Raw genomic sequence first — 12,352 nt, forward strand, 5'->3', positions numbered from 1 at the left:
GGCCCTGGCAGCCACTCCTCTGCTTTCTGGGACACCACTAATTCTTAAAGGCAGGTGATTTTAATATGCAACTGAGTACAGCTGCCTGGCAGCCTTTAATAAGACGCTTGGGGCACAGGGAGGAGAATTGCTGTGCTCAGTTAACACAGTACAGGATCATCCATCAGATGATCTCAGACTTATGCTTTCTTACGGCTTTTAGCTGAGACAAGGCAGTTTTGTTGCCCACTCTTGCTGCTGTTGTTTCTTTGTTTAGTGGTAATTGGAAGGAAGAAGTGATTGGAGTGAGAGGAGGCCCCAGGCATTGTCTGGGGAAAGCAGGCCTCCTGAACCTGCCACGGTGAACACTGTGAGGGCACCAGATATGTATGCAGCCATGTTTAGGTACCTGGCACTGTTCCCAGCAATGTAGACACAATGATGAACTACATATACAGCTCAAATGGGGCTTGCTTCAAGTGCGTGGAGATAGGCAAGGAACAAATAAACACATATGCAAAGAAGAAAATATGTATTAGAAAATGTGGTGTGCAGAACTGAATCCAAGTGAAATTCTAGAGAGAATGTGGGGGCTACTTTAGATTGAGTAGCCCAGGAGAGATTCTCTGAAGAGGTCACATTTAAGCTGAAACTTGAATATTATAAAGAAAGCAGCCATGAGGAGTTAATGAATATTCCAGGCCAAGGGAGCAGCCAGTGCAAAGGCCTTACAGTTGGAAATGAGACTCATGGGCATTAGGACATAAAGAAGGCTAGTGTGCCTGGATTTAGGGGGAAGGGGAGAGTGGTAGAGATGAGGTGGGGGAGGCAGGCAGGGGTCACATCTCTGTTGGGACTGTGTAGAATCACATCTAAGTAGATTTCATTCTAAATATGATAGGCATGTGATTTGAAGCAGGAAGGTAACATATTCTGCGATGTTTTAAAATATTAATTTGGGTGCTGTGTGGAGAATGGGTTGTAAGGGATGGAGTAGGGCAAGAATGGGGTGAGTGGTATCTGAAAGACTAGTGAAGAGGCTGGTGAGGTCACTGATCTAGGCCAAGTAAGAGGAGAGGGGCCTGTATCAGCCACCAGTTGCCTGGGGAGAGAAAGCAGTGGGCCAATTCAGGTTGATTTTCAGAGACAGATGTTTTCATGCAGCTCCTTTGGGCTTGTCTGTGATTGGGTGTGGGGCATGAGAGAAACAGCAGACTCCAGGATGTCTCAGATTTTGGAAGTAAATGTCTGGTCACTAATGACCCATTTCTACTGTCTTCTCCCGATAGAGCCTGCATCTTTTGCATACATATTTCCAGCCCCTACCTGGAATTCCAGCTGACCAGACCCAAAGACATTCAGCTGTAACTGTGACATCACTCACAGGGCAGTTGAGCAGCTCTGCTTTGGGATGATGGGCTCCTGCAGACACAAGGAAGGAGGAAATCAGAATTAGCCTAAGAGAAATCTGTGCCTATCAGCAGCAATAGGGTTAATATGAAAATATTTAATTCATGACTACAATGTGCCCCATACAAACTGGGTTTTAAAAAAAAGCTTGGCTCTGAATATTCCTTTACAGTGAAATGTAAAAATATGAAACTCAAAATTCCCACTGAATGTGTAACACTCACTCTTTCTCTTTTTTTAAAGACAGAGTCTCACACAAACAGCCAAGGCTGGAGTGCAGTGGTGGGATGGTTTTTGTATATTTTCATAGAGAAGGGATTTCTCCATGTTGCCCAGGCCGGTCTCAAACTTCTGAGCTCAAGCAATCTACTTGCCTCAGCCGCCCAAAGTGCTGGGATTATAGGCTTGAGCCACCATGCCCGGCCATGTAACTCTCTTTAAAAAAATAGGGCTGTCAAGAATACATGTTTACAATTATGTATATTGTGAAACATACATGATGAATCTCTTTATTTTTGAAAATATAATTAGCGACGTGTTTCATCAATGTAGAAAATAAAATAAAGAAACCCGTGTCCACTTTGGTGTAACTCAGTGAATGACAAAGTGCCATTGCAGGGCTTGCAGCCGGGGTTCCTGGGGTGGGGGGTTGCTTTTCTGCCATGTTAACTCACGCGTTCTTGTTGGCAAGGTCACCACCAAGCACAGCTTGATCCTCAAATTTTCATTCTCCTTTATTCTGCCAGTATTTCAGGGGCTGTGACTTCAATTTAAATGTATGCATTTATTTTACGCATATGTGACAAACTCATCCATTTTGTCTCTGGTGATACTTTTCAAACAATGTCTCCCCGCTTCCTTGCTCCCCACTTCCTCACTCTGAGAATTTCTGGGAGATTTTGGACAAGTGAAAATAAGTGCAAAAACACTCACACCTGATAAACGTGTGTGTCTTTCCTTTGGCACACACAGACCACTGCTGCAGTCCCAACTCAGGGGCCCACAGGAGGTCAGCCAGGTGGGCCAAGGCCTTCCAGTTTGAAATAGACCTTGTATATTTCAGGGTCCTCTAGTCTGTCCATGATGAATAAGGCTTTATGTTGTTCAGGTTATGGCTATTAAATGACAAATGATCACATTAATCTTTGTGTTACTATTTTCCCCTAAGGACATTATAGGGACAGCCAAGGTCAGTGCAACAATGTAATGGGAGAATCATTTTTCCCACTTTCCTTTCCCACTGAGTATTGGCATTACTTATTATATATGCCAGTCTTTTCTCTGATCTCAACTTCCTACTCCCATATAGCTTTTATGTATGTATGTATTTATTTATTTATTTGAGATGGAATCTCACTCTGTTGCCCAGGGTGGAGTGCAGTAGCATGGTCTCCATTCACTGCAACTTCCGCCTTCTGGGTTCAAGCAATTCTCCTGCCTCTGCCTCCCGAGTAGCTGGAATTAGAAGCATGTGCACCATGCCCAGCTAATTTTTTTGTATTTTTAGTAGAGATGGGGTCTTGCCATGTTGGCTAGGCTGGTCTCAAACTCCTGACCTCAGGTGATCAGCCCACCTCGGCCTCCCAATGTGCTGGGATTACAGGAGTGAGCCACCATACCTGGCTCCGTATAACTTTTAGAGTGCCAGAATGCTAATGATACAGTAATAAGGGAGGCACATCTGCTGCTTATACGCACCAGGATATAGCTGATGAGGCAGCTACCTAATTCCCTGCTCCTCCTTCACTGATGGAGAAATACACTAACAGGCAGTACATTGTGTGTGAAACATACACTACTTTAGGTTTGTGACTGGCTGTTTTTGTTCCACCATAAACAAAGCCGTATGCTGAGGAGGAGTGGGGATTTGGCATCCACAGAGTTCTGCATGTCACATCAGGTACATGCTGATAGCAGCTGGGTGCTCCTATGTTTACATTTTTGCCATTCCTGTGTCAGTTAATGTTTTTGTCATAATGATGCTAAGTCCTTTACGTGGGAGTTCTCTTCTGTTGGTCTTGCGTTGGAAGACCTATTATGCAAGAACTGTTTGTACAATATCACAGCTACTTTTGTCCTTAACAGAGTCACCATATTACCATTACCCCTGGGGGTAATGACAAGGAAAATGATTCTAAACTATTTCTGTTTGGCTTTATTTAGTTTTGTGCTTTGAGGATGATTTTGTCTGGTGGTAGGTGTCTAAGTTGAACATCAACCTCTCTAAAACTATTGTCCAGTATACTAGCTACTAGCCACAGGTAGCTATCTACATTTGAATTAAGTAGAAATAAGTAAAGATTTAAAATTGAGTTTAATTCCTTAGTCACACTAGCCCCATTTCAAGTGTTCATCACACACACACACACACACACACACACACACACACACCTTTACATTATCACAAGAGAGTCTACTAGACAACATTGTAATATACTATAATCTAATGTAGTGTTACATTACAGTACTGTCCAGTATAACTTTCTGCGATAGAATTTTTAAAATCTGAGTAAAATTTAAGAAGTTTATGTCTTTGCACTTTTTAATTATTCTGGATCAGCACCTGTAATTTATCTTAAATTAACATGATGTTGCTCATGTAGAGAGAGATTAATTCTTGTCAACATGTAAGTAAAACCAACAGTTTTATTTATCTAAATAAACCATGTGAATTGTAATTATTGATTGTCGATAGATAGGAAGAGGAATTAGACGCAGGCTGAAATAGCGTCAACTGGCCTGAGGCTAAAAGGGGGAATTTTTCCAGAAGGAGAAGGTGCAGATTGTGACATCTTCTGCTTCTCTGTTTCCATAAGGAGATGTTGAAGGGTTTGTGTGCTCATATAGTGCTTCCTCGTGATGCTGTAACTGGAAAAGTCCAAACTGCCCTCTCAGCATTTCAGTTCTCCTCATTGTTGAGTCAGTATTAAGACAAACTGGGATGATAGATCTGTTCTCCAGTTGTGTGGGGAAAGGAACAAAGACACAGTTTGCTGTGTCCCCTGCCCATGAGCAGGAGCCTGCTAGAAGAGAACCTGCCCTTGTATCTCCACCTCCCCATGGCCTACAGTCAAAGTGCCCAGGAGGCTTCTAGGAGGCAAAGTGGTTCTTATTAAGGAAGGAACATCAGCATCTTGAAACAAAGAAAACCAGTTGACCTCAAACCATGGTATGCCATAATCTGTATGTTCTGCCCCTTGATAAGTATATAATGTAAAAAGTCATTCATTTTGTGAACCTGTTTGCATCTGTGTGGTTGTCCTTGCAAACTAAATAATTTTTTTTGAATTGCAGCAGTGACTCGTTTTCTAAATGTCATAAAACTTTTTCTAATTATTTCAAGAAAAAGCATGAATCTCAGAGTTTCCCAAGTGCTACTAACTTAAGTGTATCCTCCCTCCAAATGTGTATGTTGAAGTTCTAACTGCCAATGTGAAGGTATTTGGAAATGGGGCCATTAGGAGGTAATTAGGTTTAGATGAGTTCACAAAGGTGGGGTCCTCATAATGGGATTGGTGCCCTCATCAGAAGAGACACCAGAGAGCTTGCTGTCTCTCTCTTTCTACCACGTGAGGAAACACCAAGAAGGCTTCATCTGCAAGCCAGGAAATAGGCTGTCACCAGAACCCAGCCATGCTGGCACCCTGATAAGAACTTTTGGCCTCCAAAACTGTAAAAAAAAAAAAAAAAAAAAGAAAGAAATTCCTGGTTTTTAAGTCAGCTAGTCTATGGTATTGTGTTATTGAAGCCTGAACAAATGAATACACTAAGTTAGGAAGAGTAATATTAGAAGAAAAAATCTCTAAGGAAGGAGGAAGCTTGTCATACCTTTTCATTTCCAGGCTCTGCTACTGAGAATCCAAGGTGTAGGTGAGATGCTTAGAAAATTCAAAAAAAGGCCTGGTACAGTGGCTCACGCCTGTAATCCCAGCACTTGGGGAGACCTAGGCAGGTGGATCATGAGGTCAGGAGTTCGAGACAAGCCTGGCCAACATGGGGAAACCCCATCTCTGCTAAAGATACAAAAAATTATCCAGGCATGGTGGTGTATGCCTGTAATCCCAGCTACTCAGGAGACTGAGGCAGGATAATCACTTGAACCCAGGAGGCGGAGGTTGTAGTGAGCTGAGATGGCACCATTGCACTCCAGCCTGGGTGACCTGGCAAGACTCTGTCTCAAAAAAAAAAAAAAAAAAAAAAAAAAAATTCAAAAAAAGCCATGACTTTTAGGGTAAGAATTAAGGAAGATCAGAAAGTCTGTCCCAAAATACTGTGAACATCCTTCGAGTCACTGATATGGAGTTAATTTCTTGCTTCCACAAGGCTTCTATTAAAATATGTCTGGGAAACTGGGGTGCCTCCTGGGTGAAGCTCCAGGGGTCATGAGCCTGCACGGGCAGGCCAGCAACCTAAAGCATTAAAGGGCAGGATGAAGGTGGGGCTGAGTGCAGGATGTGTCCCTTTAGGTTGGAGTCAAGTGGGCAGGAGGAAAGTCAAGAACACCTTGAGCGAGGGAGACATGGGAGCCAATGGGAATGGGGAGAGTGAGGATGAAGCTGCAAGGAGGTGGAGGCTCTGGGAAGTTGTTGCCAAGGGGATCAGGACCAGTGCTTGTTTTGTTTAGCTTTCAGTGACAGGATCTGTACGTGATTTTCCGATTGACAAGCACAGAGACATGGAGGACAGCTAAGGAATATATCTTTTTAAGATATAGAGGATGATGGGCAAGGCAGGTGGGTCCACTCAAACATGGTATCTGTGTTAAATTTGCATCATGATCCCTGAAAACATTGGTTTCACTCTTGATTGCAGTCTCCAAGTTGTCTTTCCAATGGGCTGCCTTTTCCATAATTTCCAAAGTTCTTTTATTCAGAATTAAAATTTTAAAGGTGTCAGCCACAGAAATTAACCATATCTTGAAGCCATATACATTCATGTATCTGTGTGCATCAGTATCATTCATTCAGTCAAAATGAGGTAACTTCTTGAAACAAAACACAAAGCTTAACATTTTGTGTCGGTGAGGGAGCTGAGCTAGTGAGCAGTTCTGTGAATTCTGATACAAAACTTCTGTTGACCCCAGCTCACCTCCCACTAGCCCCTTCCTCTCCTACTCTGAATTTTCTTTAGAACAGAGTTTGCCTCACTTGTCTTTGTTGCCAGTCCCTTGCCAGGGGCAGAAAACCTGTGCCCAGTGTGCTCAGGCCTTCCGATGGCCCAATTCCTGGCACTGCTTCCTAGGTAGCAGCTCAATTATTTTCCAATCTCCTCTGTTATAGGGGTTAGTGGACAGAGTTGGCTGGAACGCAGTGAAAGAATGGAGGATCACTTTTTGGTTTGACTTGGGGAAGGAAATTCGAGCATCATTGTCAACCTGGAATAAACAAAAGGTTATTTTCAATAACAGAACAACAGGTGTGGCTCTTCCACATAATGCACAAAAACTGTTGCTTTGAACATATTCCCCTGAGAAGCTTCTTCATCTCAGAATTTTTTTCCTTAAAACATTAAAGGGCATATTCTACTCTATTATATAGGAAATTCACCATTTGATTTGCTGTGAGTTTAACTAGTGGATGTGGAAAACTCCACAAATTAACTTTCAATTCCTCATGTATTATTTCATTAGAAGAATATCTTTTATTCTGCAATAACCCTATGGTATTTCTCTTTCCTTCTCATTGTTTCTCCACTTCTTTCCTATGCTTGGCTCCTCATTTATACTGACCCCTTCATTCTCCTATGATTTCTATGAACTCAAGCCTCAGAGTGACCTTTATTTCTTTTATCTCCTCTTCCACATAAAATTTGCTGAGAATCTCTTTTGAATATTTCCTTGCTTTGGGAGCCAAATCCTGGTGCTATCACTTTTGGATCACTAGATCCTTAACATAGCTTTCCTCCAACTCCAATGTCTTGCATCCATTTTTTAAAAAAAGATGAAATCCTGGTACCCACATGTGTGGCCCCCATTGGCAGACTTCCTCCTGATTTCCTGTCATTTCCTGGAACCAAGTTCCTATAACAATCCCAGGCCAGGCATGGTGGCTCATGCCTGTAATCCCAGCACTTTGGGAAGCTGAGGTGGGAAGATTGCTTGAGGCTAGGAGTTTGAGACCACCCTGGGCAACATAGTGAGACCCCATTTCTGCAAATATAAAAAATGTACAAAATTAGCTAGGCATGCTGGCAGGCACCTACCTGCAATCCCAACTACTCAGTAGCCAGAGGTGGGAGGATTGCTTAAGCCCAGGAGTTCAAGCCTGCAGTAAGCCAAGATTGCACTATTACACTCCAACCTGGGTGACAGAGTGAGACCCTGTCTTAAAATAACTGCATTAATTAATAATAGTCCTGACATTTGTATGATATTAAGCATCTTCAAAGGTACTTTTTATACATTTGAATTTGCTAGGGCTGCCATGACAAAGTCCAGTTGACCCTTGAGCAACATGGGTTTGAATTGCATGGGGACACTTACATAGATGTTTTTTCAATAAATAGGAAGGAAAATTTTATGGAGATTTGCAACAATTTGGAAAGACTCCAACAAACTGCATAGCCTAGAAATATCCCAAAAATTAGATATGCCCTGATGCATAAAATATATGTAGATAGTACTCTATTTTATCCTTTACTACCATACAATATACATAAATTCATTACAAAAAATTTAAATGTATCAAAACTTACACAAACATTTACAGACCATACATGGCATTATTCACAGTCAAGAGAAATGTCAACAAATGCAAAGCTGCAGTGTTAAATCATAACTGCATAAAATTAACTGTAGTATGTACTGTATGACTAATGATTTCATAGCCATCTCCTGTTGCTGTTGCAGGGAGCTCAAATGTTGCAAGTATCTGCTTAAAACACCATATGATGCTAATCATCTCCAGATAAACAATTTGTCTCTCCAATAAATTGCATATTACAGTGAAAAATGATCTCTTGTAGTTCTCTTGTAGTTCTCTTCAAGTTTAGTGCAACCCTTCAATATTGAATAACATCATGGACCCATAAGAAGTGCTGCTAACGATGCTGGAGGTGCTTTCAAGAAGCAAAGTCATGATATTAAAAGAAAAAGTTGAATTGCTTGTTATTCACCAAATATTGAGGTCTGCAACTGCAGTTGCCTGACATTTCAAGATAGATGAATCCAGCATAAGGACCATTATAAAAAAGAAAAGGAAGTTCATGAAGCTGTTACTACAGGTATGCCAGCAGATACAAAAATCTTTCACTTTTTATGAAATATGTTTTAATCTCATACTGAAAATGCAGCTGTTATGTGGCGGCAGGATTGCCATTAGAAAGGCATAGCTATAGACTCAAATATGATCCAACCACAAAGGAAGTCATTCTGTGACAACTTAAAGCAAAAGGAAGATGAAAGATAAAAATTTGGAGAATTTAATGCCAGCAAAGGATGGTTTGATAATTTTAGAGACAGGTTTATCTTTAGAAGTGTCAAGATAATAGGAGAAATACCTTCTGCCAACAAGAGGAAGCAGATGAGTTCTAAACTGCCATTAAGAAAATCATGGAAGAGAAATGCCTGAACAGGTTTTTAATGAAGACAAAAGTGCACTATCTTAGGGGAACAAAAAATGCTGCCAAGAACATTTATTGGTAAGGAAGAGAAGCAAGCACTGGGATTTAAGGCAGGAAGGAATAGGTTAACTCTACTGGTCTGGGGCAAATGTAGTTGGGTTTATGATCAGGGCTGCCTTTATCTATAAAGCTGCTTTTATCTATAAAGCTGCTTACTTCCAACCCCTAAAGGATGGAGATAAACAACAGCTTCCAGTCTTCTGGTTGTACAAGAAGATGCTCTGGACAAAAGAACCCCTTTTCTGAATTGGTTTGATGGATATTTGTCCCTGAAGTCAGGAAGTACCTTGCCAGTAAGGGACTGCTTTTTAAAGTTCTTTTATATTGCACAGTACCCCTGTCACCCAGAACCCCATAAGTTCAAAATCAAAGAAACTGAAGTGGTCCACTTGCCCCCAAACAGCATCCCTAATTCAGCCTCTAAATCAGGGAGTCATAAGGACCAGTAAGGCTCATTACACACAGTACTCTATGGAAAGGATGTCAGTGCTGTGGAAGACCCCAACAGAGAGACTATCATGGAAGCCTGGAAGGCTTACACCATCGCAGATGCCATCATTCTTATAGAAAAAGCTGTGAAAGCCATCAAGCCCCCCAAAATAAATTTCTGCTGGAGAAAACAATATCTAGACGTTGTGCATGACTTCACAGGATTTACAACAGAGCCAATCAAGGAAATCATGCAAGAGATTATGGATATGGCAAAAAAGTGGGAGGCCAAGAGTTTCAAGATATTGATCTCGAAGAAATTCAAGAGCTGACAGACACCACACCACAAGAATTAACAGAAGACAAATTGATGGAGACAAGTGCTTTCAAGCCAGTGCCAAATGATGAGGAACAAGACCAAGAAGAAGCAGTGCCAGAAAACAGACTGATGTTAGACAATTTGGCAGAAGAGTTCCAGTTAATCAAGTTTCTGACTTGTTTGATGGCATGGGTCCTTCAATGAGATGGGCACTGCTTTGCTGAAACTAAAGCAAATGGTAGAGGAAAGATTAGTATTATATACATTTTTTTTTTAGATAAGTGAAAAAGAAAAAAAAGTCAGACAAATTAGATGTATTTCCGTAAAGTTACCATAGATGTGCTTGCTTTTTCTGCCTCCCCTTCCACCTCCTTCACCTCCTCTGCCTCTGCCATACCTGAGATAGCAAGACCAACCTCCCCTTCTTCTCCTCTTCATCCTATTCAACCTGGAGATGGTAAGAATGAAGACCTATATGACGATCCACTTCCACTTAATGACTAGTAAATATATTTTCTCTCTTAACGATTGTATTTTTTAATCTGGCTTACTTTATTGTAAGAATACAATTCATAAAACATACATGCAAATATGTATTAATCAACCATTTTTGCTATCTGATAGGCATCTAGCCAATAGTAGGATATTAGTAAACTTTTGGGGGAATCAAAAGTTATACATAGATTTTTGACTGTGCAAAGGGTTAGTTCCCCTAACTCTCATGTTGTTCAGAGGTCAACTGTATCACAAACTGAGTGATTTAAACAACATTTTTTTAAAAATCATGATTCTCAAGGCTAGAATTCTGAGATCAAGGCATTGGTTTCTTCCTAGGGCCTGTCTCCTTGGCTTGGAGATGACCATTTTCTCATGTGTTTTCAAATGGGCCTCCCTCTGTTCATGTCTGTATCCTAATTTCTTCTTCTTATAAGGACACCAATCCTATTGGATTAGAGTCCACCCTATTGTCATTTCCACTTAACTCTTTAAAGACTTTTTCTCCAGATGCAGTCACATTCTGAGGTAGTGGGGTTAGGACTTCAACATAGGAATTTGGGGGTCGGGGACAGAATTTAACTCATGTTATTACACATGTTTCCTCTGATCTCTCAATGGTGTGAGGTTGTGAGAACTTAGACATAATTCATCTCCTGAACATATATCTAATTTGTACATGGGACTACAATTTATGTCCTCCAATGCTCAGTCTACTTGTCTCTCTTATTGTAAACCTAATTCAGAGAGTTACTAGCTAAGCATTCCCTTCTTCCCTTTATCTTCTGTTGTCTTTATTTGGTACCCTTGAAGATTCTGAACCACTTATTCCTTTCTGCTTTGGACAATGAATAGTCTTTCTCTTAGTGTCCTCCACATGTCCTCTTCTCAGTTCTTTAGGAATCAATTCTGATGATCTTGGTCTCCAATATTCATGTTCCTGATGTCACATCATGGGACAGATTTGCCTTGCAATTTCTTTTCCAAATTCTGTATTCTTATCAGAAACATCTGTCATTGAAATACTGCATTTGCCTCATTTCATCAGTTATTCAGTGTACCCGGACCCTTGTAGCCCTGCTCACTGGGAAGGGACATTCAGGCCTTGACACTGGAATGCCAGCTTGTTGGAAAGTTCTAATCCAATGTCTGTTTCATATTAGTGTTAGTGTTTCTTACACTAAACACATGGCCTAGACTTTGGTTTTGCTTCATTTTCACTCAACATTTATGATAATACAGCTTTGTTTTCATAGAGCACTTATCTCCTAAAAAATTCACACTGCTGTGAACACGATCCTGCCTTGCAATGTGCCTCTGAGGCAAGTAGGTGGCAAGTATTTTTATCCCCTTATATTAAAGCAGAGGCAGAACTCACTGCACAAGGATCCCCTGGAAAGGGGAACGATTTGGACTTAGCCTGTCTGTGCTGCTCCTGCTCCGATTATTTGGGCACCATAAACCCACCCCTGACAGAACTGCACGCAGAAGTGTCTCCTTTGCAGGCGGACGTATATGCATGCATTTCGATGACTTTTAGCAGACAGCAATTATGGAAAATGGAGTCTGAATGTAAATGGAATTTGAGATAAGCCTGACTAGTAAATTATTCTGAAAGAAAACCACATTCAGAAATATGATTTTATCGCTGCTTGGCCTTTTAGCGAAGATGAAGTGTAGGAGTATGATTTAGATTCCACCCATCCTTAGGTGCAATTCAAACGCCAGTTTCTCTAAAGAATAAAGCCAAGCCTTCCCCTGGACTCTCCAGACACTTGGCCTGTTCTTCCTTTGTGGTGTATAACTCACTGCACTTTATCTTGCTGCTCTCCTGGTCAGAGTCTGTGCCTGATCCATCTCGGTGGATAAGTGCTCAGAAATGTTTTCTAGAGTGGGATGAAAGGAACTAACCTGCATTCCTTCTAACTGGCATAGAACTCAGCAGTTTCTTCCAGTGGGAGGTCATGAGTGTCTTGAGACATCCAGAAGATTGTCATGATTTGATTGTCCTCTCACTTTGCTTCATGCTCACGACTTGACCACTGATTATTCTGGAGAATGTCTCTTTCCTTGACCAAGGCTTTGGGTATTATAACCAAG

General features: G+C 41.2%; 1 protein-coding gene across 5 annotated transcripts in view; it reads left to right on the top strand.

Moving 5' to 3' along the window:
* Positions 1 to 12,352, top strand: part of ELMO1 (engulfment and cell motility 1) — a 571,068-nt gene that overhangs the window by 377,619 nt on the left and 181,097 nt on the right. The window lies entirely within an intron of this gene.

The sequence above is a fragment of the Aotus nancymaae genome, unplaced genomic scaffold, assembly GCF_030222135.1.
Source record: "Aotus nancymaae isolate 86718 unplaced genomic scaffold, 86718_ANA_hifiasm-v0.15.2.pri h1tg000025l, whole genome shotgun sequence".
Classification (NCBI taxonomy): Eukaryota; Metazoa; Chordata; class Mammalia; order Primates; family Aotidae; genus Aotus; species Aotus nancymaae.